We start from the raw sequence: 27,686 nt of genomic DNA, 5'->3' as shown, positions 1-27,686 counted from the left end.
GCAGGATCAGTAAAGCATTACGGTCAATGAGACGCTGTCCTTAGAGGAGAGCGCAGGGTCTGACTGCGAGGCACAGGGAGCGTACTGCGCTGCTCCTGTGGGCATGGAGCTGCTGCCCCTGCTGGCCCCAGCGCTGCGGGTGGGCTCGGGCATCCCCGCCTGCCCCGTGGGCCACTGCCACTCTGCTCCCCCTGTTCCCCTGTCCTCTACCCCGTGCAGTGGCCTTTGGGGCCAAGACTGCTTCGTGTGTGTCTGTGTGAAGCCTGGTGCCATGTGCTCTTGGCATCCATGGCAAATTGTAACTGGTGGTTTGGACAGAGGAACTTCTGCCTTTGGTTTCTTTGGTTGTACCTAAAGCCACTGCAGCGGCACAGTGCTGGCTTGGCAGAGGCTGATGTCCAGCCCCCACCTGACTGGGATGCTGGGCATGGAGGGGGCAGGTGGGACCCCAGGCAGCAGGGACATTGGAGTGAGGTCTGCGTTGTGCACCCAGGGCCATGGGGGGTCGGGTGAGCGTGGCTCCGACCCAGGGCTGTGGGGGCCCTGCGCCCCCCGGCACCTGGGGACCAGGCGGTGGGAGCAGGCACCGTGCAGGGGGGAGCTGGGTGCCTGCGTGGTGCTGTCCCCTGCCCGTGCCCGCGCGCACCCCACGTCTCCTCGCGCTTTTGCTGGGATCTGTTCTCCCTCGCCCTGGCTCCCCCAGCCTGAGGCAGGGACTGCAGCGCATGGTGCTCCGTGGAGCTGTATTTTCAGAGACTGCGGGGGATGTCGTGTGTGTAAAATTAGCACTGCCTTGTTAGTCCTTTTCAGGCTAATTCGGAGTGAAATGCTTTAGCAGCGGTGGGCTGATTCTATCAGGAGAACAAGAACTAATTAAATTCACTCTGACCATCAAGCAGTAAATTATTTATACCCAGACAGATGCAATCTAATCTGTAGCATCCAACCCAACCGAACTTGCATCCTACTTGATTCCGGGGTGAAGAGGCAGATTAAATGCGTAAAAGGGCAAAGGGAGGGGTGGAAGGCGAGGTGGAGCCGTGCGGGAGGGAGAGCAAAGCAGAGCGGATTGCCTTCCCTCCAGCTGCTGGCGGTCAGCGCTGCGTCCAGCTGATGGCGGTGGGAAGGGGGGCATCCTCCTCCTCCTCCTCCCCAGGGATGAAGGCTGAGCACGCAGGGTGCGGGGCGGGCGTGCTCCTTCCGCTGCCTCTCAGGTCCCGTGCAGCCGCTCGGTGCCATCGCGCCTGTTGGCAGCAGGCAGGTTCGGCACGCTCCGCTCGGAGCAGGCGCGAGCTGTTCCGATCTCCTTTAAGGTTTTTTTCTGGTTATCTGACCCCAGTGTCTGATTAGATCATTCCTGCATCTCGGTGGTAACATGAGCTTTGGCTGCTTAAAAGCTGCAGTTCACTCTAATTACTATTGAGCCGACATACCTCTCCTTCTCCCGAATCGAAAGGAAAGAGAGAAATCATTTGCTAATCCTTTTGGGGGTTGTAAAGGGTTCCAGCAACCTAGGAAACTGCTGGAGATGGGGCTGGTTAAAATATCGTGTTAAAAATTATCAGGCTATTGTTTCTATTAGAGGGACACGAGAACTCTTTGGAAGCAGCCGGGGGGTGCGTTGTGCTGCTGGTCTTTGCCTTCCTGGGAAAAGAGATCTCGATCCAACACGCAGAGGTTGGGAGGGAGGGAGGACGGCGTGGACATGGGAGCTGCCAGCCGATGCGCTGGGCTGGGCTGGGGCATTTCACTGGTGGGAGCCCAGTGCTGCGACGTGGGGCACCGCGTGGCGCCCGGTCCTGGCCCCCACAGGTGCCCGGGGTCTCCCCAGGGCTGGGGGCAGCGAGGTGTGCTCAGGCACCGCGTCCCCCGCTCCAGTAGCGGCTCCCCTGAGGACGATTTGGGGCTCTTGCTGCATTTTTTAAGGTCTTGAAGGTAAACCAGCTGTTAACCAGCCTGTGCCCCTCTGAGCGCCGACTTCCTTGGCTCTCCCGTGCGGAGGGCTGGAGCAGAGCCGGCTTCCGAGCTGCTCGGCAGTTCTTTCCAGCAATAGGAAGCACGGTCAGGCTTCAGAGCTTGTGGCTCGTTTGCATGCAGCGTTCAGTAGCTTTTAAACTGATACTTTCCACAACAAATGTATTTTTCTGTAATATTCGAGGCAAAGGCACAGACAAAAGGCGACGACAACACTGAATAGCACAAACTCCATTATCAGGCAAGAGCTGCGCAGAGCGCGCAGGGAGAGCATTCCTCTTCCTCTCCAGCTGTGCTGCGTTTTGGGACAGTTGAGCCCAAATGGTGTTTGCATTTGTACTGGCGATTAATCTCTGCGGCAGGGGAGGGAACTCCTATTATGAACCAGGCTCATAACTCTCAGCACACATATTTCCAAAGCCCTGCTGAACTATTAATCCTCCCAGCTCCCTGGGGCAGGGAGGATGGAGAGGGAAATGTCACCTTGTGGCAGGAGAGCTGTGATACGCAGCCAAGTCCGCCAGCTCCTTCTTGGAGATGTCTCCTGGTCTCCAGATCACTCCGGTGGACCATGTGGCCTCGCAATTGATTTAAAAAGGGAAAAAAAAAAAAAAAAAGGCAACTGCTTAGCTCTGGTTTTGCTGCTGCTGAGAGGACAGATTTGCCTGCTGGCAGCTATCTGCCATTAAATGGATGAGCTATTCAAGTGTGGGTTATGGATTTAGGCTCAGCCTGCCTGTGCTGGGGAAGATGCACAATGCTGAGCCCAGATGGATGTGTGGTCCGGGCCGGGGGGGAGCTGACGCGCTCTTCTGGGCAGCGGCAGGAGGTGGGGAGCAGGGGCAGGGGCAGAGCCGTGGGGAGGGCATGGAGCCCCCGCAGCTCCCCCGTCCGTGGGTGCCGGGGGCCTGGCCGGGTCCCCCCCCCCCGTCGAGCTGCGCACGGGGCTTCACGAGGCGAGGACACGCTGCAGCCTCCGAGGAGCAGGGAGGTTGGAAAAGCAGCGTGAAAAGCAAGCCCGGGTTTCAGCTTGCGGCCGAATTGGATAATAGGAGGTTGATTAAACAGGCTGCACTTGGAGGAGGGAATTAAGAATTTCCCTCTGGGCTCGGTGAAATTGGTTGGAAGGGAATACGGGCTGCGCGCATGAGGCAGCCGGCTGGAAGAGCTGGGCTTTGAAGTGTCAGCCGACAGGGACGGCGCCGCTTGATCCCCGTGACCGCCGTGCTGTGCCGTGACCGCCGTGCTGTGCCGTGACCGCCGTGCTGTGCGGCACTGCCTGCAGCCCCGGGGGGCTCCCGGAGAGCCCCGTGGGCAGGCACAGTGCTCCCTCGCTGCCCGCCAGCCGGCCGGTGCCTGTGGCTGCACGGCAGCGATGCCCGGCCTCCTGCCACGCTCCTGCACCCATCTGCACCTCCTGTGCGTGTGAAGGGAGCCGTGCCCTCCTCGGTCCCGTCCCGTGCCCCTGGGCTCTGCTGTTCTGCTGCTTCCCTGTAGTGAAGTGAGGTCGTGCAGCTCGTTCCTGCTGCCACCAGACTGCGTCTGGATTGTGGGCTAAGGGGGGAAAGGAGTCGGACTGCTCCGTGCCCGCACAAGCGACAGATAACTGGATAACTGGAGCTGCTGCTTGCCTGGGCTCCGCTTCGATCGGCTTTGCTGTGCTGGGCACCCAGGGGAAATGGGCTCTTCCCAGGAGGGTCGGCAGCGTGGCGCTGCGCGGGGCTGGGTGCGCGGGGGCTCCTCTCCCAGGGAGGGTGGGCGCCGCTCAGCGCGCTGCCCAGGGTGCCGAGGGGCTCCTCGGGGTGGGCATCTGCGCTGGCTCGGGAGCAGCCGTGCTGAGCCCTGGGGAGCGGCGAATTAATCAGCAGGAGAAAATATTTAAATAGCTTCAAGAGAAAGCAGCGAAGTAATTCCCGTTCTCCTTTCAGCAGGAAGAGGTTCTCGCTGTGCCCCTCTGCCGCAGACAGCTGGGTTTGAATCCTGTGCGTGTCCCTGGGGTGCTGCAGCCCCCTGTGCCCATTTGCTCTGGTGGGAGCTTCACGCTCACGGCCGTGTCCCACGCGCTGAGCCCCACGGTGCTCCCGCTGCCCGGGGCCGGCTCTCGTCCCCAGGGTGCGGGTGGGCAGCCAGGTGCTGCGCTGCTCCCCCCAGCCCCTGCCAGCCTCGTCCGTGCTGTGGGCACGGCCCTTGCTTCTCTTCAGTGTTTTCAGTGCCTGCAGCAACTTCCAAAGTGCAAGAATCGCTTTTCCAGCCCCAAAGCTGCCTCGGAAATCCCCGGCTGCTCCTGGCACGTGCACCCAGCTCCGCCGCCTGCGGGTGGAGGCCGGGCGCAGGATGCGGCGCGGTCCTGTTGTGCAGCAGCACAGCTCAAAAAGCACAAGCATTTCCATTTTTTTATTTTTATTTTCCATTTTTGACATTGTTCCTCAACCCCTCTATCGCACTTCTTGTTAAGCTGTTAAATCACTCCATTTATTTAGTACGAGCATTGCTGAGAGCTCATTTTTATCTTGGTGAAAACCAGACTTGCTCATGGGCACATAATGAAATTGTATAAATATACCCTTAGCTGGGAATCTAATTTATTTTTCCTGTTCATTATGGGGTAGAAGGCCATTATGAGATGTATAACTTTTTTTTCCCCAGTGCTGGAATTGAAAGGCTGGTGCGGGCTCTTTTTATACTGATGATTTCGTCCTGATTCAATTTAAAGCTGGTTAGAGCTCAAATACTGTAGCATAATTGACAAAGATCGGTGTGGGTTGTAATGCTAATGTCTTGTCTGCGGCTTCGGCAGCGCTGGGCGAAGGCAGGTTGGGTTGGGAGCCACTTCCAGCCCGGCGCGGCCGAGGGCTGGGTGCCGTGGGGCCGGCGAGGAGCGGGGCCGAGCGCGCGGAGAGGCGGCACCCACGGGTGTCCTCGGCCAGGCGTGCCGTGGGGAGCCCGGCCAGCCCCGGGGCGGCGGGATGTGAGTCTGTCCATTTGTCCGTCAGCGGGATTGATTTTTGACTGTATTGATATTGCTATAAAGTCATGTTTATAGAGCCATAATTAAGCGGGGCCATTTAGCAGGCAGTGTTAAGTGCTAAGCAGATTTATGGAACGGTTCAGCCTTCTGCGGTGTTGTATTTCACCATGAAGTACACCAGGTTTTTATGTGTGCCGCGATTGTGTTCGTTTGACAGTGATTAGTATAATGGGGGTTTCCGGGGTCGTATTGCCAAGCTAAGGAAACAGCAATTACGGCCCCGCTGCAGTATCAACTTAATTGCATCCATTTGCAAGCGACACGAGCCCGGGTGCGCGGAGCAGCTGGCGGGGCGAGCCGGCGGTGGCAGGGAGGTGGCCGCAGCCAGAGCCCGCCCAGCCCCAGCCCCCCAATTCCCACGCGGCGCCGGGGGCCCCATGAGATGAGCGAGACCCCGGTGGCAGCAGCCCCTTCTTGGGGCTGGGGGCACGGCGCTCTGAGGGCAGCCCCCAGCCCGCAGAGGGGCCGGAGCAAAGCAGGGACTTGTCCGTTTTGGCGGCGCAGACGGAGAGGCGGCGGTGCCAGGAGGTGGGCATCCCGGCGTTTCGATTGACCGGGGCTTTCTGCCTCTGATTGCAGGCTTTCCGCCCAGTTTGCCTGGATTTTAATGAAGCCTTGTATAACGGTGATGCCAGAGCAGTGATAAATGCATCCCGTTGCCCGTCAGGACCGTAGGCTCCCTGACCTGCTCTTTGTGCTGGGGATGGGCGAGCTTGCTGTGATGTGGGTTGGCTCCCTGCGGCTGCGCTTTGCCCATGTGCGCTCCCGTGGCTTCACCTGGCCCCACTGGTGCTGAGCAGCGAGCGGCACACGGGGCTGGGGGTGTCCGGGTGGTCCCGCGCCCCTCTGCACTGGGGGCTGTGGGCCCCGGGGCCCAGCGGGCGAATCCCCCTGGGCAGCATGGAAGAGGGGGAGTGAGCAGATCAGAGAGCGAAAGTGTCACCGGTGAATTTGCAGCGGTGCAATTAGTGCTAACCTTGGCGTGCACTTGTCAGCCTTCTCTTTGAACTCTCTCCCTCTCTGGCTTTCCGGAGATCTGGAGATTTACCGGCTCAGTCTTTCAGCATCCTGACAAGTGGCAGCGAGGTTTTGCTGAGTGGTTAACAGCAGGAACCTGGTTAAGGCTGTGAAGGAGCCTTCCCTGAGCATCAGAGGAACGTCCGTGTGCTGCTGGGGGCAGGTCCCACCCGCCGGCCGGGTTGGGAAGCACCTGGGGGTGCTGGGGCTGCGCTGGGAGCCCTGCACATCGACCTGCTGGGGGGGCTGCGTGGTGTCGGGGCTCGGCAGCGTGTGGTCAGGGGGCTTCACGCAGCGGCTGGGGGACAGGGGCTCTTCCCAGGGGGAGGCCTGGGAGCAACAGAGCACCAGATGAGGCGCGGGGATGCTCCAGCACGAGTGCAGGCATCCCATCTCCCTTCACAAGTCAGGAGCGGGTTGTGAAAGGGCAGCCTTCCTCACTCCTGCCCTTGCTGCATGCACTTTCCCAGTTCACTGCAGGAATCAGATGGGCTTTTGCCGACTAAGAGGTGTTAAATGGCTCTAAATACTCTTCACGCTGCAATATCTCCACCACAGCGTTTAATTGAGTGCCACAGAAATGCCTATAAATAAATGTAAATGCCTATGCCAGTACCCTCCTACAGCATCTCCAGAGCTTGCAAGAAAGCAGATGAGCGGCTTGTGCTCAGGATCCCCGCTCCTGCCCTTTTTCTCCTTTCCCCCCCCCGAGAGCGGGGATCCGGCCCCGTGGCAGCACTCCCTGTGCCAGCGCGTGGTCCAGCCGGTGCTGCTCCCCAAACCCACCGGGGCTGGATCGCTCTGTGGGCAGGCAGAAGGCCGGCCTGCCACGGCACAGGGACATCAGCATGGGCATTTACACACCAAGGGCTCGCCTGTGCTCGAGGCTGCTCATATTCTTCTCTTGCTTTGCCCCGACTCCTGATGGAGAAGGGGAAAGCCTTCCCTTATGGCATCCCGGGTTTCTGTGCCATTGCCCCGGGATGCGCACCTCGGAGCATGCAGACACACCGTGTGGGTCTGGAGCAGCCCTGTCCCGGGCACGCCAAGCTCCCATCCCGTCCCACGGGGCAGCGTGTCCCTCGGGACGGGGCTGGAGGAGGCTCACCGGCGGCTGCGCTGCTCCTTCGGCCCCGGGCGCGGGGACGTGCTCGGCCTGGCAGGCGCGCAGCCCGGGCGCCGCATCCATCTGCGCGCGGGAGCTCGCCAGCAACAGCGAGAAACAAATCCGAGGGTAGGAAATCAGACAGCAGAAGGAAGGGAATGGAGCATTTCATGGCTGTTTATGCTGCTCTTGCATCTGTATTCGTGTCCAGATTCCTTTGTGATTGGAGATTCTTATAGACTAAAATAGACGGATTTCCCATCAGACTGCCTTAAATCTCTGCCATATCAGACTTTGAGTCCAAACAGACAAAATGTGCGTGTTATGTTTTATCTATTGCAAAAGGTACTTTTTAGTTGCTGGTGTGCAGTACTGCCTCCTGAGAAGCGCTGCTGAATTCTTTCCACGTTTTCCTTCCAGGAGCCTTTATTACAGAAAACAAACAAGCTTAAGAACAGGCAGCGGGGCACAGCCGGGCGCTCCTTGCGCACTGCACAGCCCTGGCACGGCCGCTTCGTGCTGCGGGGTGCCCCGCGGTGCAGACCCCGCAGTGCCCGTGGGCAGGGGCTGTCCCCGAGGGCACCGTGCTGTGTGCCCAGGTGGGTGCCGGCGGGGCTGCGGGGTGCCGCTGCGCTGGGGACCGGCCGGAGCCTCTGGTGGCAAGGGGCTCAGGATGCTCAGCCAACTGCCGTCCCTAAATAGGATCCTCAGACTCGTCATTTGACTGCCTCTTCAGCGCTGATGAGCCACTCTGATGTTACTATTTAAAATCCTAATTGCTTTAATCAGCTCGCCTTTAGGCCTGTGCGCGGCTCAGGAGTCCAGCAGGCTGAGAGCTCTCCTGCTCCCCTTCCGCCTGCCCGCTGCGGGGTGGCCCCGGCACCGCTCTCCAGGCCCAGGTGCGCCCTCGGCGGGGACCCAGCGGCGGGCGGGGGGTGCTGCGGGTCTGCGGCCGGGGGGAGTCAAACGAGTGAGAAGGGGAGCGGCTGTTACCGTGGGATGAGAGATGCCAAAGCTGTAATGAGCTGGGAATTCCCTGTGTCCCCTCCGGCAGCCCCCTGCGCTCACCTTTATCACCGCTAATTACTCCCCAGGGTCGGAATTCGCCTTTCCTGGCTGGCAGGGGCTGAGGACCAGCCCCGGTCCTGCTCCCCGTGCAGCAGAAGGGATCCCTCCCAGCTGCAGCTTTGCCTTTGCAGCTCCTCGCCCCTACAACGACACGGGGCTGGAGAGGCGGGCGGGTGGGAGATGAAAACCCCAAACCTGCAGGCACAGTGCTGCTGCGGGCAGCCCCCCCCCGTCCACCTTGGTTCCCCTTGTGCAGCTCCGCTTCCACCCCTGCGCTTGCAGGGTGCTCCCAGGGGCTTCCCCTCTCCAGGGCAGGGGGGTTTGCCCCTTGCTGGGGGCGCGGGGGGCAGCAGGGCGATGCACGGGGCTGGCGGGTGCTCGGCGCTGGCAGGCAGGGAGGAAATGAGCAGGAAGGCGCCCGCTGCGGCCGGCGGATCCGAGCTCCCTGCCTGGATCACGAGCTCTGCGGCAGCTCCTCCTCTCCTGCCAGGCCTGGCAGCCTGGAAGGTGTTTGGGGAGGGACGGTGCTGGCAGCACGGGCGCGAGCACCAGCTCCTGGGGACAGGCTGTCCTCTCCTTCTGTTGTGTTGTGGCACGGCTGCTCCGGGGCGCTGCGTCCAGCCTGCAGCCCCTTTTCCATCACCAAGCCTCTGTCCTGCTGGGCCCACGGGTGTGTGGCTGTTCTAGTCTCCAGCCTCTGTTCCCGTGGGACAGCCGGCCATGGGGAGCTGACCCCCACCTTCCCTCGAGGCTGGAGCAGCATCAGCCTTCCCTCCCCGGCATCTCCTGGCTTTCACAGGGCCGTGCTCCCCGCCAGTGCCCCGGGCACATCCCCAAACCCTTGGAGCTGCTGCCCCTCCTTGGGCAGGGCGAGGGGAGCTGCAGCTGGAGGCCAGGAGCAGGGGGCTCTTGGGGGCTGCAGGGGCCTTGAAGGGCCCCAGCTGTGTACCGCTGACGGGGGAGCTGCCCCCACAACTTGTCCTCACCCGGCTGTTTGTGTGCTGAGTGTCACCAGTGTGTCACCAGCTCTCTGCGCGCAGTGGCACGGCACGGCCAGCCCCTGGGGCACCCCGGGGGCAACGTGGTGCACTGGGAAAGCGATGCCCGGGAGGGAGCTGCTGCTGCAGGGCTGCTGCGTTTGTCCCAGGCGGGGTTTGCAGGCAGAGCAGTGTCCCCAGGGCACTCAGTGCTTTCCTTGCTCCGCAGCCCTGGTGTCCTGGGGGTGCCCGTGTGGTGCACCCGCCGCCTCGGGCCACATGGTCCCAGGGTGTCTCTGGACGCGCAGAAAGCCTCAGACAGTGGATTTCACAACTTAAAGCAGACTTCCTGGGGAGCGAGGACATCTCCGCATTTATTCAAGGACATCCCTTCTCAATTAAATCCCGGCATGGACTAAACAAATGGGCTGCTGAGATCAAAGGGTGGTGTTTTTTTTTTTTCCTTTTTTTTTTTTTTTTAAATCATTGAAAAGATGCACTGAAAGCAGAGTGTTGTGGGTTTTGTTTCCATTAGCCTGGTAGGGAGGAGGAACTTCCATTAAATTCACATAAAGGCATTTGCCTATGTTAATGCGGAAGCGAAGTGTTGGTAAATATTGGCTGTGGGGTAATGGCCTGGGTACGCGGCGGGTGCTGCTGCCGCCGGTGCTCCTGCCGCTGCGGCTTTCCCACTGCTCACAGCAGCACGTTGTGGGGTCCTGCCTTTGTTACCCCCTCCTCAGCTCCTCTGGGAGCGTCCCCGGCCCCAGGACGCGTGTGCTGAGGTCCCTGGGGTGCAGGGAGCGTGAGGAGCAGCAGGACGTCAGCTGTCCCCTCCTGGCCACGTCCCTCGTGGTGGGGCCGGCAGCTGGGGGCCCCCCGGCTGGCAGCGTGCCGGGGATGGAGACCACGCACCCCCCCCCTCGGGGTCCCCCCAGGATTGATGGTGCTGTTAAAGCGTCAGGCTGGCCTGGGGCCGGACCGGTTGCGGGTGAAGATTTATGGTGGAATGTGCCTCGGTGAAGGTTTTATCACAGCTTTTAAACAGCCGAGAGGGCGCTGGGGGTCGGCAGCACCGGGCAGGGACCGGCCTTGGTACTGCCGTGCCGCGGGGGGGCTCCTCTTGCAGCCCCTGCTAACGGTGGGGATCCCTCTCCTGGGGGCCCCCGGGTGAGGGGGGCAGTGCCAGGATCCCCCTGAGCTGTGTGGGCACACAACGCCTGGGGGCCACCCAAGCACACGCAGGAAGGGGCTGGAGCGCTTCTGTGCTGCTGTGGGTGGGCAAAGCCCCACGAGTGCTGGTGCTCAGCCTCTGCGGCTGGCGGGGCCGCTTCTGTGGTGCCCCTGCCGGCTGCAGCCCCTGGCGCCGTGCTGTGCTCCTGCGGCTGCAGCCTGAGCTCCGCTTTGGGGTGTTTTGCTGCGTTTTCCTGAGAGTTGCCGAGCGTGAGGAGCGGTTTGGTTGCGTGCCTTCCCGGGGGCTGCAGGGTCCCCGCAGCCGCCCCCACAGGCCTGAGCTCCTCCTGCTCCTTCTTTCAAGGATCCATCTGCGCAGAAATTGATCCCCGTTGCCACCAGCCCTGTCTCCTTTTTCCTTTTAAATGGTGTCACTCTTAAATTTCCTGGCCTCTCTAATAGATTTTTATATAATCACTACAGTGCACTTTTAAAGAGCGATAGATCACGTTCATTGCTTTTCCCCGTGATTAATTTCCCATAATAGTCCTCTGTAACACCAAGGCAAAGAGAGGAGAGAGAAGAAAACCCCCACATTATCCACTTTGTGCTCAGAGTATAAATGAATTAGATTTAATTTTTGTTTAATTGTTTCCATAGCTCAGCCCCTGCTAACTTTGCAGGATAATTTATTTTGCAGTCTTGGGGAAAAGAAGGGAAGAAAGTCTCCGCAGCCAAGCGGTCTGCCTGTGGATAGTGTTTAATTACAGCTGATAGTCTTATCTGCTTGTAATTATTGGAGTCTCGTCGGGTGCTCTCCTGCTGGCGCTCCCCTTTGCACTCCCCAGGTCGATCCCTGGTGGGCGCGGGGCACGGGGCCTGGGGTGCTTCGGGGAAGGGAGAGCTTTGGAGGTGGGGAGTTCGCACGCATTTCCACGTCCAGAAGCGCGCACTCCCAGCCCAGGAGCTGGCTTGGTCTGCTGGGGGTGGCGGCTGGCCCCTGGCCACGTCCCCGGGGCAGAGCTGGAGGAGGAACCAGGAGGGAGGTGAGGAGCGGGGGTCCTGGCGTGGGGCTGCCGCGGGGCAGAGCTGGGAGCTGCGGGGCTGCTGCAGGGCAGGGCCGAGCTCTGTTCCTGCCGCCTCCCCCGCGAGCAGCCCCCAGGGGATGGGAGCCGAGGGGCGCACAGCCACGGGGCTGGGGGCAGGCGGGGAGCTGTGTCCTGGGGCGAGCGGTAGCCAGGGTGAGGGGAGGCTGCTCCCGCTGCTTTATTACGATTGTTATTATTATTTATTAATTATTGTTATTTATTTGCGTAGCTTGGTCAGGGGAATGTTTCATGGGAAAGGAGTGAGCTTCCTGCACCGCTGGAGCTTGTGGCTTCCTGAGCATCGCGTCCCCCTTGCCTTGGGCACAGCAGCTCCCGCAGCCCCCCCCCAGCCTGCCGTGCTGCCCCGCTGCCCCCCGACCCCCCCCGGCACCGCGTCAGCCCCGTCCCGTCCTGCCCGGGGCGAGCGTGGGAAGAGCGGCGGGGACGGAGCCACCGCACGTCCTCGGAGCTGAGCTCGCCCATTAATCACTGCCTGTGGGGGCACCGGGCCCCTGCTTAAAATGCATTGGCAGTGCTGAGGTGAGAGCAGGAGCTTGAGAGAGCCTCTGTTAATCTGCTCCCTCGGAGACGGGCTACCTTCGGCCTGTTAATCAGTTGCAGTAATTACAATCCCAACTTTACATGCGGAATGTTAATTAATGCACGGCTGCAGGGGCCGGCACCAGGCGCCGTGTGCCCGGGGTGCAGGGGGCGGCCGTGGCGTTAACGCCGCCAGCGGCGCGGGGCCGAGGCAGGGCTCTGCCGGCCGGCAGCACCGCCTGTGCCGCGTTTCCCGGACGGTGGCTGCTGGGCTTTCTGCTCCAGGACTGCAGCCTGCCTTTTAATTTGCTTTGCTGACGTGGATGGCGAGATTAGGTGTGGAAATCGGGTAGTGCAGTTGGAGCTCCCTGCGCCTCCCTGCTGCCTGCCCCTGGGGGCCCAAAGCTGGGCGCAGGATCCAGAGGTGGCCTCGCAGGTGCTGAGCGCTGCGGGGTGGTGGCAGCCCTGGGGCTGGCCGGGGGGCTGCTGCTGGCTCACCCCCGGCTCGGCCCCGGGGCCGTTTGTGCTGAGCCACGAGCACTGCGTTGGGTGCAGAACTTGGCCTTTCCCTTGCTGGACTTTGTGGGGCTGCTCCTGGCCCCTTCGTCCCATGTGCAAAGGTCTGAGCAGCAGCTCCGCTCCCTGTGATACCCAGGTTTGGGAGGGGGGACGGATCCGTGCTCTCCATCCTGCTCTGGAAGCCCCACACTGCTGCCGCCGGTAGCCTTAGCCCCGGGCAGGGCATTCACGTCCATGCTGAGAGCTGGAAAATGCCAGAGCGTGGTCACCTGGAGCCCCGGGTGCTGGTGGCCCCACGGCCAGCTCCCCGCTCTGCACAGACCCTGCTGGGACACCCCGAGGCAGCTCCAGGAGCTGTTCACAGCTCTCGGTGCTGGGAGCAACGCGCGTGCTGCCCTTGGCCGTGTGGCATCTCAGGGGGCTGCGGTGCCGGGGCTTTGCAGAGGATTGTGCAGGTCCCTGGGCTGAGCCCCGCAGCGCACGGGGGATGCTCTTGGATCATCCCCGCGGCGTGCTGGGGCCTCGTTAGGTGTTGGGCAGCAGGGGAAGGGCAGGGAGAGCCCTGCTTCCAGCGCACGGGGTGCGGACCATCCCCTGCTGCTGGCGGGGCAGTCATTAAAACCCCGGTCAGGCCTGGCCGGCAGCGGCGCTGCCCGGGCTCATTGCTGTGAGCAGCTGAAGGAGAGCAGAGCAGAGGCGTGAGCTGAGAGGAATGACAAAGAGGGGGAAGGAGAGGAAGAAGCCCTGGAGGAGGAGGAGGAGGGAGGCTGGGTGAGTGCTGCATGCAGCACGGGGTGCTCCAGCTGCCAGAGCTTGTCCCCAGTCCCCGCGCAGGGACCCGACGTCCCCGTGGGTGTTCTGCTGGCCCCCGGCGCCTCGTCCCCTCGCTGCCCTCTCCCCTGCGGTGCGTGGGGCTGGCGGGCTCGTTTCTTGCCTCACTTTTGTTTTCAGTGCCGAGAGGTGGAGTTGCCCGGTCGCTCCAATCTTTCACTGTCGACTTTTCCCATGTGGTTTTAAACAGGTTCACTAAAGCTCTTCTGTCCCTGCGTCCACGCTGGTCATAAATCTGGGGCTTGTCTCTCCAGGCGCTGGGTTGTTGCCAGTCTTCAGAGGATCTGACTTCTCCAAATGAGGAACGCTTCTGCTGGCATTTCTAGCTCACCAACAGCATTGGGAAGGGCTGGGGGGGGGGCTCCTGCACTGTGGCAGCCACCCGAGACGCAGGGCTGGGAGCCGTGCGGCTGCGGGGGCCGGCGAGGTGCGGAGCTCGGCGCGGAGCTCGGCGCGGCAGCGTTTGGGCAAATCCCGCGGGCATCGCTTCGTCGCGCCGCCCGTCCCAGAGCCTCGGCAGCATGAATGCCTCCCGGAGGTAGGAGAAGCTCGTGCTTCCCCGAGCAGAGCGCCGTGGTGTGGGCAGGCTGCCTTTCCTCAGGCCACGAGCTGGGCACCCCCGGAGCTTTGGGCACCGGTCGGCGTTCTGTTGGTGCGGCTGGGGTGCGCCGAGCTGGGTGCGTGCAGCGCACGAGTGGGTGCGCAGCTGGCAGGGGGACTGGAAGCTGGGGTAGGGGAGGAGTGCTGGTGGTCAGCGTTGCTCCCAGAGGAGCTGTGTTGTGCGTTGCTTCTCCAAGGTTTGGGAGCAAGGACGCTTCACCAAGACGTCCCCAGCTGACACAGGCCAGGGACAGAGCCCGAGCGAAGCTGGCACTTGGAGCCGCTCCGAGCCAGGGCTGAGCACAGCGGCCGTCCCACGGGGTGGCCGGGGGTCACGAGTGCTCCTCAAGTCAGAATTACAAATTCCTCTCATTTCCTGGCACCGAGCCCCAAGGGGTTTCCAGAGGGCTGATCACGGGGAAGCTGTCATTTCCGTCCTTAAAATGTGAGTGGTGAGTGGCAGATGGTGAAGGAAAGAGTTTAAGATCTAATAATGACTGGAGGAGCGGGAAGGAGCTGATGAATACGTCCCCGAATAGCCGAGGTGTCACCTTGAGAGACCGGTGTGTGTCCACAGCCCGGGAAGGGCAGCTCTCCGCGGGGCTCCCGCCCAGTCTCCATCTCTGCTCTGCTCTGAGGGGAGCCCGGGTGCGCTCTGCAGTTGCAGATCTTAGAAGGGCACGAGCACCAAAGCTGTCTTTCCATGTTTATCCACTGTTCTTCGGATCTGGCTTCAAACCTCCTGACAAGCTGCCTGGCACATCAGCTGTCTGAGGGAGCCTGGCTGGAAGAGGCCGCTGTGAAGACCGCTGCCGTCCGCTCCTGCTGCGCAGATCTCTTGGTGCCTCTGCCCGACCCGCGCCAGCCCCAGGAACAGCCTTTTCCTCCCATCTTGGAGCTCCCTGTCTCTGGCCCGTGGTCTCTGTCCTCCGGCATTCCTCAGGTATCGTTCTGCAGCCGTGTTTCGGTCACAGGGCTGGCGGAGGTGGCGGTGCCGGTCCCCGAGCGTCTGCTGACAAGGATCCCGCTTCAGGATACCTTCATCCTTCCGTGCTAGAAAGTGCTGGCACTTCTCCACGCAGCCATTCCTGCTGGCACAGCACCAGCTGGAGCACCGGGAGACAGCAACGGAGGCTTCCTCCGTGCGCTCCCCAGCTGCTGCCCGGGTCCCTCTCGCGGGCGGGGAAGCCTCCTGCCCGCCGTCGGTGTCGGGACCGGCAGCACGGCGTGCTGAGCTCGCTGCCATGGGCAGAGGGGCTGCGGGTGCACCTCGGCTTCCCAAAACTCCCTGCCCTGGGGATGGAGCCAGCTGTCCGTGTGTGCGTGCAGGGCCCCGCAGCCAGGATCCCCGCAGCACCCATCAGATTTTGTTCCCTGCGCTGCTGCCCCAGCCCCTACCCCGGTGCGCTGCGCTTCGGTGGCTCCTCAGGTGCTGCTCCGTGAAAGTGGCCTCCAGCGCCTGCCAGGGCGAGTGGGGGGTTTGCTACCATGGCCCGTGAAAGCCCGTGCTGTGCTGGGCCCCTTTCTGGGCAAACTCCTCGAAATCCCACCAGGTAATTGCCCTGGCAGTCAGACAGGGTCAGGGGCTGCGGGTACCAGCTCCCAGGAAAGCCGGGCGCGCTCCTGCCTGCCTGGAGATCGGTGCCAGAGTCCAGGCGCAATCTGATCGGCTCCTGCAGGAGCTGAGCACGAGGCAGGCGTCCCGCGGCCACCCCCGTGTGCCCTGCTCCTGGCCTCTGTTCCCCCACCCATGGGACCAGCCCCTCTGGGGACAGGGCTGTGTGGGGATGGGACGGGGCCCCGGCAGCGCTGGAGGCGCAATGTGGCAGAGCACAGCCTCGGCACTCGGTCCCTTCCTGCAGTGGGAACAGATGCTTTCTGCTACAGTTCGAGGTTTTTTCCATCTTATTCATTTTAGGGATTAATTGGAGTGTTTCTTCTCCCTCCCTCCTTCTCCCCCGTTACGTACAGCTGCACATGGATTTTAGGGTCATGCTTGTTTACACCAGTTATATTTACATTAATGGGTGTTTGTTTGTGGAAGCGCTGCAGAAATCCCATAAAAACAAATGTTCCTTGCATCCCACAACTGCCACCGCTGCCCAGGGCGGTGGAGGCTCCGCGCTGGGTGCCCCAGGACAGCCCCACGCTGCCGAGGGCACGAGTGGCCCTGCTGTGGGTACAGGCGGCTCCCAGGCACTGCGGTACCGGCCGTGAGACTGCTCTGCTGCACGCAGTGACCCGATAGGGACCGGTTGGTTTTGACACCCCGGTCGTGGTCCTCGGCCGTGCCCACTGGGCCCGGTGCAGCCGTTCCCCGGGGACCAGCCGCCTTCCCGGCTGCGCAGCCTCCGCCACAAACCGCAGCTGCCGTGCCGCTGCCTGGGGCGGCCGGGGGATTTGCTCGGTTTTACGAGGAGGTCGGGGTGGGAGAGAGCGTTTAGGAAGAAGGAAAAGAAAGGGGAGGGAGGAAGTATAATTATTTTTTCAAATAGCTCTCAGCTGCTGGATGCCTTTAAAGTTCCCTTTGTATTACTGCGGGTCAGGCCGGGCAGAGCCTGGCCTGGAGCGGTGCGGCGCCGGCCGCCTTTGTCGGCATGTCTGCGGTCTCGGTTATTAGCCGGGCTGCGGAGACCCAGCGCCTCAGATCTGGTGTGCGGCTGGTGAGAGAAATAAGCAGAGCTGCCTTATCACGCTCATTTAACTGGTTAATACATCTTCAGAGCAAATAATGCAGTCTGTGGGTGAATTGCTTAACCAACCTCATTACTATTGTGCATTTAGCAGCTTGGAGGAAGATAATACCTTTCAGGTTTGACCCAATTTTAGTTTTTGTTGTCATAACCATGGAAAATCGACCTTCAGAGACCCTCAGCAGTGAGCCTGAATAGGAAGTGATTTACAGCAAAAGTGCCGTGCAGAATACTTAATGCACTTGTGCAGAAAAACAGACTGCAACACTCGTCTTGGCACCCGCGTCCCCCCCCCAGCAGGTGCTGCCCGCGCTCGCACCCCCCCGGCCCCGGCTCCTGGGTGCGCGCTGCCCACAGCAGGTCCCTGCGGGACGGGGTCCGTGTCCACGGCAGTTCAGGGCTGCTTCTGCCATCCCCGTCCTGCACGGCGCCGTGTCTCCCTCCCTGCCGGCCTTGCGGGCACTGCTCGGGAGGCCGGTGCAGGGAGCTGCGCCCTGGGTGCAGGCAGGCTGCTCGTGGGGCCGCCTGCTGTGGGTGCGGGACCCCCGAAGTTACAGGCTGTCGGAGGGGCGGGGGGCACCTCCAGGGCAGTTCTTGGTGGGAGCCGTGCCCCAGCCCGTGGGATGCCCAGCCCCGGTGGGGCAGCAGACGCCCCAGAGCCCTGCCCGTGCCCCGTGTTTGTTATGCCGGAGGTGGGGAGCATCCCGAGGGCGCACAGCCCACCGCGCTCCCACTGCGCGCTAGGGAGCCCAGGAACAGGCAGAGGGTGATGTGATGTTCCTAATCGTGAAATTGAAAGGAAAATTGCAAGAGGACTGTAAAGCTGTGAAACATGGGATGCGTTGTGCTCTGCAGTATGCGGTTTTGGCTGGCCGGGGGTGGTGGGCAGATCCTTCCATCCCCCCCCCTCCCCAGGCACTTTCCGAGGCTGCTTTCTTCATCCTTTTGTTCAAGATGGTTTCTCCTTCCACTCCTCGCCTGTCTTTTGCTTCTTTCCCGGCTCTTTCATCTAATAGAAATGCACCTTCAGTACGGCGGAGATCCGTACTAAATTAGGCTGTGATAACTCCCTGTTCTCTGGAGTTGGGCTAGAAAATGCAAATGCCACAAGCGGGGCGCATCCTGCTCCCCGAGCGCCTCGCGTTGCCTCCCCGCTCCGCTCCTTAATGAGCACTTTCCTTCCGGCTTACTCAGCCTTTGCCTGCTCGCAGCCTTTTCAGGGCTTCTCGAGCGCCGCGTTGCATATCGTGAGCAGCATGCACCCTACGTGCACCTTTTGGAACTTGTTATCTCCGCCTCGCCAGCCGTGCCTCCCGCGCACCCGGTGCCGCATGCTGATGGCCCAGCCAGGGCTCAGCCGCTCCTCGCCCCCCGCAGCCCCGGCCCTGGGGGGTTTGTGTGAGCACCCCCGGCCCCGTTCGTGCCGTGGGGTGCGGTGACAGCCCTGTGGCTGTGGGGCTGCGGGGCCAGCACTGCCACGGGGACGGGCGCAGGGCTGAGCTCCTTCCTCTCCCTCCTCTCCCTCCTCTCCCCAGGAGGTGGCTGGGGGCACTGAGCGGGCAGCTAACATTAGCTTGCTTTAATTCTGCTGCTTTGCAGAGAAAGGAGAAGCTGCTCCCTCAGCGTAAGAGTTCGAACTCTTTAGCCTTCCTCTGTGTCACCTTTACGGCCATGGATACCTCCAGGTGTGACGTAAGTGAGACTCGGGGAAAAACATCTTCTGTTCAGCATCGAAATCCTATTACCAAGCGCTGTGTTCTGCTGCACAGATAGCAGGCTCGGCACAGATAAGTGGGAAATAGCTCCTGATCTCGGCTGGCGCAGGCAGCTGTATCTTGGGCTGCACAGGCTCAGAGTGCTGCTTCAGTGCATTTTCTGCTGAAAGAGTCCCCGCTCTCCCCTGCCGCTGGAACAAAGGGAGAAATAACTGCTTGTATTTGCCTTCGCAGCCTCCTCACAGCTCTCCCCCCCAGCCCGAAAGGACATTTCTGCACCACACCGCTGCTGCAGCGAAACCCAGGTCACAAATCTTGTTCCTCTCGCCCTCTTCTCTGAACCTGCTGCTGGAAGCGCTGGGCTGCAGGCGCGGGCGTTTGTCTCAATACGATGGGTCGGACGGGCAGGGGCAGGGGCAGGGCAGGGGCAGAGCGGGGCAGGGGCAGGGGCAGAGCGGGGCAGGGGCAGGGGCAGAGCAGCCTCCTGGCAGTGCCCCTGCCGTGAGAGGCAGCAGCGGGGGCTCCAGCCCCCAAAATGGAGCAGATGCAGCACGGCCGGGGCCGGCCTTGGGATTGCAGACGCTGCTGGCAGCGCCCGTTCCCGCTCCATCTCCTCCCTAGGAGGCTTTGATAAAACCTCTCAGCCTTGCAGGGGTTGGTTTGTAGATGCAATCGCAGCGGTTTATTGTCTGGTGAGAGCTCAGCGGCACACAGGGAGAGATGCACCCCAGGGATCGGCAGTGTGCTTCCAGCCTCCTGTGTCTGCACGCCCCTCTGGGGGCTTCCCCGACTGTGGGGGAGATGCTGCAGACGCGGGGCTTGCTGCTGGATGGGGCCGCCTGCTCGCTGGGCTCCCCTCACCCACACGGCATTGGCAGGGAACGTGCCAGCCCCATCCCTGCACGCACGTGGGTTTGCTTTTGAGAACAAGGTGCTGAAACAGTAGCGTTGGTTCATCTTGGTTTAGGTTTTTTCCCCTCTGTTTACAGTGTCCTAAATTCACGGCACGTAGCCATAGGCTCATCGAGTAACCGGAGCTGCAAGGGGCCCACGAGGATCACCGAGTCCAGCTCCTGGGGGGAAGGTGCTGGGAGAGCGAAGCCGGGGCTCGGGTGGTTGTACCCTGCAGGGGCTGCTGGGCGCAGCTTCTGCCCCTCATCACTCAGCAGGCCGGAGGCGGCGATCTCAGCCACCTCAGCCCTTCAAATTCACAAAATTCAGCCGGTTCAGCGGCGTTAACGTGGCCCTGCGGGAGGGGGATGCTGCGGGGCCAGAGCCCTGAGCGGACGGCCGAAACGCGCCACGCTCACGGGGCCTCTGCCCGGGCTGGCGTCCCGGGGCCACCGGGCTCTCCACTGCGTTTTTGGGGACCTGGGTGCCCGGTGCTGGGCTTGGTGGCGGTGCCCATCCCATCCACCAGTGTCGGCTGCTTGCTGCTGGGCGGCACAAAGGCGGCTCTGGGGGACAGCCGGTGAGCGGGGCTGCGCGCGCTCGGCTCTGCCGGGTGTCCCTGCTGCACCCACCCCGTGCCGTGGGTCCCCTCGCCCACCAGCTGGGGTTCCGTGGTGGTTCCCGGGAGCTGTGTCAGGTGGGAAAGGAGAGGAGACGAGTGGGTGATTAAAAAACCCCTCTGAGGAACCCGGACGGCTGAATCCCCGCTTAACCCTGCGCTCTGCTTCAGTTTCTGGTAACAAAAATAATCAAAGGAGGAGAGGAGCGGAGCCGCAAGAGCAGCTTAATTTAAGGGAGAGCAGCAAATGGGTTTCTGTGCAGGGTGGATTAGGAAATTGGGCTGTGACAGATTGACTTCAGAGGTGACTGTGATGGAGGGGGCCGGGGAGGGGCTTTGAAGCGTACACTTGTGTCGAGCTGCGCTCGCTGCTACGCGTGTTAATCAGGAGCAGGGCCTAATGAGCAGGAATAATTGGGTGGAAGGGGAATTCCAGCAGGTTTGGGAAGGCTGGGGAGTTCCTGTGCTATTCACAGGCCCTCTCCTCTCTGGGGGTTTCTGCGCTCTCGCAGGCGCAGTGCTCGGTGCCTGTTCCAGGCTGCGTGGCTCACGGCTTTCTGCAGCGATGGGGCCCCCCCCGGGACCGTGCCGGGAGCTGGAGGCACCCTGAGCGCGGTGTCTGGGGTCCTGCTGCCCGTCTCCCTCCCGTCCTCTGGCGTGGCTGCGTGGCAGCCGCTTGCTGGCTCTCCTGCCCCTTCCCCGGGTTACAGCAGGCTCTGCAGGACAGGGCGGCCGTGCTGCTGCTGCCCGGGGAATGGTGGCCCCATCCGGCACCGCGCTGCTTTGTTCTGGGGATCTTGCTCAGACGGGTGCCTGGGGTGCTGAGGGTGCTTCGCACAGCCCCGGCCAGCACCCTGAACTGGCAGCAGCAGAGCTGGGATGGCTGCAGATGCTGTCCCGGGGGCTCGGTGCTCCCTCCACTCCCCTGAGTCTGGCCGATCAGAAGGCAGCAGGGTTATTCGCGAGCCGTGCCACCGTGGGTACTCCTTTTCTTTTCCCTCTTCTTGCTTTTTAATGAGCCAACCTTGGAGGACCTTGAGAGACGCTCCCGCAGCTTTTCAGTGACTTATCTGCCGGCCTCTGCCCCCTATTCCGCCGAGGGGATAAATCTCTGCTCGCGGCGCGGAGCTGAGCGCCGAGCCCGTCCCGCCGCGCGCCGCAGGCTCCATAACTCACGGCGAGGGCGGGGGGGGCTGCCTGGCGGAGGTCGCGGGGTGGACGTCGAACACTCAGCGCCGAGATTGATGGCATTCCCCGCCTGGAGCAGGGAAAAAAAAGTCCCATTACAATAGGGGACAAGCTGGTAAATTATCTTCCGTTCAACCTGGGTCGGGGAAAAACAAACCAGAGCGGCTGGGAGTGATGCAGGACCACGGGCTGCCTCCGAGGAGGGGCCGGGTGGCCTGGGGGGGTTTTACACCTTCAGGAAAAGCCTCTGCCTCTCCTCGCCTCCATCCTGCATGCTGCATCCTGCTTTCGGCATCCCTGTCAGTGCAGAGACCGAGAGGTGGTCCCGGTGGGGACCCCTGAGCCCCGAGCGGGGGCTGCGCCACGCACACCCCGCAGCCAGGGCAGGACCCGGTGCCCCCTCTGGGGCTTTGCTCGGCTCTGCCCGGTGCAGGTCGGGGCGAGCGGGTGTGTGGGCAGGGCTGGTCCTGCCGGCAGCGTTGTGCCTGCGGGCAGCGGGGGCGAGCTCCAAAGCTCCATGAAATTATTGTGCTGTAGGAGCGGGACAGGTTGGGTGCGAGTCCCTGCGCGCTGTGCTGTGTCCCCCTCCCTTACTGGTAACGTTGCCTGCACGGGGACGGGACTGGAGACTCTCCCTCTCTCTTTCAGGCTGAGAAGCATCTGCTGTGAGACCCCGACGGCTCTTCCCGACAGCTCGGAGAGGCAAACGCCAGCGTGAGCTCTCGCCTGCGCCCCGCAGCACGAGGAACCTCCTCTCACTGCCCAGGTACGTCTGTCCCACCAAGCAGCCCGGGCTGGGGGGAGCGTGGAGGCTGCTGGAGGCCAAGCTCCTGCTTCCCTAAGGCCCTGCCTGGTGTTGCAGCTCATGAATCAACGCACCGTGTGCTTGGCACCAGTGCCAGGTAAAGATCGTGTGCCCCCTGCTTTCACACACGTGCCCAAGGCCCAGGCTCCAGTGAAACACCCTGGAGAATGGGAGCATCGTGGGGAGAAGCCACGCTCCTGTGGGAGGAGGGCAGCGGGGACGTCCAGCTCCTTGCTGCCCCACGGGTAAATCTCCTGGCGATTCCCTCCTGGCACAGAGCTCCCGGAGTGCTGGGAGTTGCACAGGGCCTTGATGAGTAGTTAAAAAGCAAGCCTGGTACAGGCGGCGTGACTTTCTCCTCCAGCCAAGCCACCGTCCCCGTTCCTTCCCTGTGCGGTGAGCCCTGAGGGCACGGTGCCTCGGAGGGGCTGTGGCAGCGCTGTCACAGCCACGCTTTTGTCCCGAGGGCAGGGATGGGGCATTGCCTGGGGATGGGGCATTGCGTGGGGATGGGGCATTGCGTGGGGATGGGGCATTGTGTGGGGATGGGGCATTGCGTGGGACAGCGCGGTGCCTGTTGGCTGCATGCACCTCCTGTGGGGGTGCTGGGGGTGACACCACGGCCCCGGCACCCCTCCGGCCGGGCCCTGCCTCGGGCTCTGCTCCCTGAGGGCGGCTCCTGTGCTCCTCCATCCTCCCCCGTGCGTGCTCTGACACCGCCAAGGAGCGAGGTTTGAGAATCTCCGTCCCTCCGCTGGGGGCAGAGGTTGTCCTGAGAGAAGGATTAAAGAGGAGCCTTGCCTCTCTGAAGAGGCTGTGCAGATGTATTTCCCCAGCCGCATTAATCAGTCTGAAGGCAGCAAAGGAAGCTGAGCTCTGTGTATCACCTTGAAGCTTTTTTTTTTTTTTTTTTTTTTTTTTGTCTTTTAGAAAACTTTGGGTGGATGTTATTGCTCATGAAAGCGAGGGTCTGATCATGCTGGGTAGGAGCAGGCGTAGTGTGGGCTGGCGCTATTATGCAAGCTTCCCACATGCAGCTCTGCCAGTGCACGCCGTTCCAGAACAACAGCCCGCGCCCGGCCCCGAGCCCACCCCCGGGGCTGCCGGAGCGCCCGGCCCCGCGCTGCCCACGTCGCTCCTGCGAGGGGCGAGCGCCCGGCCGCTGCCGTGCCCCGCTGCGGGGTGGAGGTGGCCGGGTCAGGGGTGCTGCACGGGCTCGGCCGTGCTCCTGCTGGAGACGCAGGGCCGCGTGCCCCCGGTCGCCGCGGGGGCTGCCCCACCGCGCCGTGCTGCGATAGCTCTGCCTGGAGCGGGAGCATCCCGCGTTCCCTGCGGGGTGTTGTGCTGTGCTGGGCGTGGGTCTGGGGGCTGTGCTGCTGGTCGGCAGGGGATTCGCAGTCAGACACAAGCCAAACCCACACGGGTAGTTTTATTGCAGAGATTGTTTGCCTGGTGTCGAGCAACCTGGGGTGATTCACGCATCGCTGCTGTCAGGGCTGTGGCACCAGCAATGTCCCTGCCATCTGCTGTCACTGGAGAGCTGTGTGGCATCCCCAGCCTCAGTAAAGATGCTCGGTGCTTGTCTTGTCTTAGGGTACCCACGGATGTGTCTTCACTGCTAAAATGGGTTCCCTTTTCCAGCCAGCAATCCAGCAGAGGCAAAGCCTGGCTTAGCTTCGCCTCTGGCTTAGCGAAGCCAAACCCCGAGTGGGAGCACGTGCTGCAGGTGGGGTTGTCACCCTGGTGGGGAGGCTCATCAGTGTGGGAACACGGATCCAGCCTGGCTGCAGGGACCGGGCACCCTGGGACAGACGCGGGCTCGCCTGTGCTGGTGCCACTGAGCCTGTTCCTGGCCAGCCTTCCTCCCTGCCGCGTTTACGCTTCCCTTGAGCCTCCCTTCGCCGCCAGCCACCTTCCTTGCTGCTGTGCACGATGGCTTTGGGTTGCTGGCCGTGAGCACCACACAGGGGTGCTGGTGCCTCGCACGAGGCTCGCGCTGACCGCGGGGCAGCACGACAGACCCAGGAGCCCTGCGGAGACGCTCCCTGTCATCCTGAAATCCAAGCGAGCCCTCCCCGGGAGGAAAGCGCTCCTTAAAGGAAGGCTTGAAGATGAGCAATGGAGAAACGTCTGAAAGGGGAGCCCTCGAGGCGCTTTTGTTCCAGCGAGTGGGAGTGCTAGATCCGCTTAGACATGAACGGCCGCGCAGCTCCATCCCCAAAGTCACCGGCGAGGAGGAGGCCGGGGGTGCGTGGCTGCAGGGGGAGGTCATCCCGGGAACGCCTGTCACCGGGACTCCCCTCTCCTCCCCTCCGAGCAAGGAAATTAGGTCACACTTGGAAGTCAGTTTCTTGGCTGTGGATTTAATTTGGCTTTTCCAGGCTAGTTATCGTATAATAAATTCCAGGAGATTTATAGAAAACATGCCCAGGGAGGCTTAGCCAGTGTGTAACAAGATTTGTGCTACTTCCCGCCGTAGAGCAGCTCCAGCGAGCACAGCGTGTGCCCGGGGCCGCGGGCAGGGCTGGCAGGGCTGGAGCTGTGGGGCTGGCACCCGCGGCTCCCCCGGGCCCAGGGGATCCCAGCGCTCGGGTGGGGGCTGCCGGGGCTGGGACGGGGCTGGCAGTTCTGGTGCAGAGCCCGACATCCCCAGGGCCCAGCCTCTGACGGCTCCCACAGCGCGGCCGTGCAGGCTCACGCGGTCGCAGCCCTGCCAGCCTTGCAGCCCCGCAGCAAAAGCCCCCCCCGGCCCCCAGGCGCTGTGCTGCAACAAATGTCCTCGCCCCCAGCTCCCCAGCAGCAACAGGCGGCTGCCATAAATCATCCGGGAGCGGGCTGCCCCTGACCGGCCGTCACTTGTCTTCTCGAGGCTGCCGGGAGCGGCGGTGACGGGCCCGTCGTGGCGGGGCCTGCTGGCGGCACTGCCGGTGGCTGCGGTGGTCGAGGCCTCCGGCAGCCCGGGGCTCGGTGCCATCGGAGCCGGCTCCCCTGAGGGGAGCGGTGGGGAGAGGCTGTGGGGACAAGGAGCACCGGGGGGACGTCGCCCCGGGGGGCACGGCCTCGCGGCCTCTCCTCCTTGCCCATGGGAGGCTGTGGGGCAGCGAGCTGCTGTCTGTGGATCTCGGCTCTGCCTGCCTGTGGGAGACGGGTTTGCCCGCTGCTTCGGGAAAGGCCAAGAAGGAAAAAAGCACTCGTTTTTGCTGTGATTTCTGATATTTGCAGCACAATGGCAGCTAAGTGTCTGGGAGACAACCAGCAGCACAGAGGGCACTGCCAGCCACGCTCCCCATACCGCCTCTCGCTGCTAACGCCGCCCAATTAGTGTCTTATTAGTCACTCCGCGTGTTAAAGCATTAAGAACAATTAAGGGTGAGAAGAGTTTCCAGATGTAGCAGCAAGCGCTGGAGCCGGGAGCTGGCAGCTCCGCTGGCTGCTCCCATATGGAAACAATCTCTCGCGCAGCAGGGCTCGCTGCGGGACGGCGAGCTGCGCCCGGCGCTGCCCTGCGCTCCGGGGGCTGCCGAGGAGCGGGGGGCAATGCCCACCCCCACCACCAGCACCCCGAGGCCAGGCTGGGCCCTGCCTCTGCAAGCTGGGGAGGGGATGCTGCGGCTCCGGGTTGACCTTACCGCTGCTGCTGGCCGTGCCGCTGCGGTGTCGGCACCCTGGCCGCGGGGTGCAGCGGCGGCACGCCGGGAGAGCCGGCTGTGCAGGTCGGGATGTGCCTCTGAGCACCTGCTGAGCACGCTGGAAACACTCCCCGTTATTAAGTTTGCGAATGAACTCAAGTCAAATATTTATTTATTGGCTGGGCTCGGTGTGAGTCAGAGTCCCTCCGCGCGGCGCCCAGCCGTCGCTGGCAGCCCCGTGCCGCGCGGTGCCTTCGCTGGCGGAGAAAGCAGGGCTGGAAACACACGCGGCTGCGAGCAGCTACCAAAGTGCATCTGGGACACCGCGTGTGGGGGACAACCGCCTCGATAAAGATAGCTCTCTTGTTGTGACACTTCGAAGTACAGGAGAAGGAGCACAAGCAGAGACGAATGTGACTTCAGAGCCTGAGTGCAAGTGACTTCAGCTCCCCAGAAATAGTCCCTGGCGCGGTGGTGGAGGGAGGGGGACTGGAGCAGGCACATCCCGGGGACTGTCGTGCCCACGGGCTTGGTGCTCGCTGCACAAGGCAGGTCTCACCCCCACCAGTGCTCCCCACCGGTGCCGGGACTGCTTGGAGGGGAGCCAAGGCAGAGCCTCGGTGGCCGCCCGCAAGCCCGGCTGCTGCTGTGCCCGCGCGGCGCTGGGGCAGGGGCTGCGCAGTGCTGGTGGGCACCGGTCCCTGTGCCACTTGTTGGGCGCGCTCCCCCTCGCTCGCCTGCTGCCTGGCCAGCGATCTGCCAGATTGTTGGCTTGGGTAAATATATTTTATCTTGGCAACCTCGCCGGTGTTTGCCTGCCTGGAGCGTTCATATTTATAGCAGGGGCCTCCCGCCGCTCCTGCGTGCCAAGCCCCCTGCCCCACGGCTGGGCGCTCAGGGAGGTTTTCCCGTCTCCACTCCTGGAGGCTTTGGGTGCTGGCTCTCTGCTTCCCTCCGTGCTGGTGGCTGCGAGCCCAGGGAGGCTGCCCCAGGCAGGGGCTGCCTGCCCAGGGTCCTGGCTGCGGCCTCGCAGGGGCAGGGGTCCCGGGCTGGGGGTGCTGTGCCCCCTGCCTTGCTGCAGCTGAGGGCACGGAGCTGGAGAGAAGGGGAGGGAGGTGGCCTTTGGTTGTTGGAATAATTCCTCTCCCGCTGTCTCTGGGGTGAGGCGAGCGGTGCTTGGACAGATGGTGTTTTTGAGTGACCTTGGAGCTCAGAGTGGTTCCCTCGGATGCTGAGTAATGGTCGGAGCCACGGGAAGCGAGCAGCGGTGTTGCAACCTGCTCGCGCCAGTGGGAGCTTGTCAGGAAGCCAGAGCTGGGGAGGGATGTGGGGTGAACCAGGGATGGAGCCAAGGCCCAGCACGGTGTCGTGGCTGTAAGGAAAGTAAAGGTGTCCTGCAATCCCTGCTCCCTCGGCCGCACGAGGAGCGTGGTGCTGCGTCTGGTGGGGCTGGCCTGACGCGTCCTGATAGCTCCTGCAGCCCCTTTCCCTTTTCCTTCACCTCGGCAGCGGGATTTGGTTCAGGGAAGCCCATGGCTTAGCCATGGCAGGTGCTTTGTGCAATACAACGTGTCCTGCAGTTAAGATCAGGAACTCAAATTCTAGGAGAAAATTCAGCACATCCCCAGGGGGCTGCGGCGCAGGGATCGCCCCGCTCCATTCGCTTGTTCTCGTGCTTCTGTTCCAACTTTGTTTCCAAGTTTGTGATCCAAATCTGTGCCTCTGCTTCTCAGGCCCTGGGATTGCCTCCTTCCGTCAGCGCCCGGTGCCTGCGGGTGGCTCCGAGCTCCGACGCCCCCGGTCCGGCCCCGGGGGCTCTTTTGGAGCCCGCAGGCAGCCACGCGCGGGAGCTGCCCGGGGCTGTCGGGAGGAGCCTGCCTGCGGCGTTGTGACAGTGTGGGCATCTCCACGCCTGGAACGAAATCTGATAAACTGCATCGGAGCTATTTTTATTCTTGTCTGTTCCTGAGCTCTCTGGGGATGCAGAGAATCTCATGTTCCTGTAGCACGGACCACGAGGAGCAGCGGGGCTGAAGCAAGTCTCAGGTGGACCTGGATGGTTCACGGCGTGGTTACGTGCGGAACGATGCGAGCTGGGGGGCGGCTGCCCCTGCCCCCAGGGGCTGCGCGGGGCTGGCAGCTCTGGGTAGGCAGCTTCAGACCTGGAGCAATGGGAAACTGCAGAGCGGAGCTGAAGAGGGCTGGCAGGAGGCGTGCAGCAATCTT

At 62.4% G+C, this 27,686-nt stretch overlaps 1 protein-coding gene across 1 annotated transcript in view; it reads left to right on the top strand.

Annotated features, from left to right (window-relative positions):
* The window catches only part of RBFOX3 (RNA binding fox-1 homolog 3), a 131,311-nt gene that overhangs the window by 17,788 nt on the left and 85,837 nt on the right, over positions 1-27,686 (top strand). The window contains 1 exon segment of the mRNA XM_035312589.1: positions 21,675-21,792. The gene's annotated coding sequence lies outside the window, so the exon portion shown is untranslated.

Source organism: Oxyura jamaicensis, assembly GCF_011077185.1.
Source record: "Oxyura jamaicensis isolate SHBP4307 breed ruddy duck chromosome 18 unlocalized genomic scaffold, BPBGC_Ojam_1.0 oxy18_random_OJ166, whole genome shotgun sequence".
Lineage (NCBI taxonomy): Eukaryota > Metazoa > Chordata > Aves > Anseriformes > Anatidae > Oxyura > Oxyura jamaicensis.
This window is presented reverse-complemented; position numbering and strand designations above follow the sequence as displayed.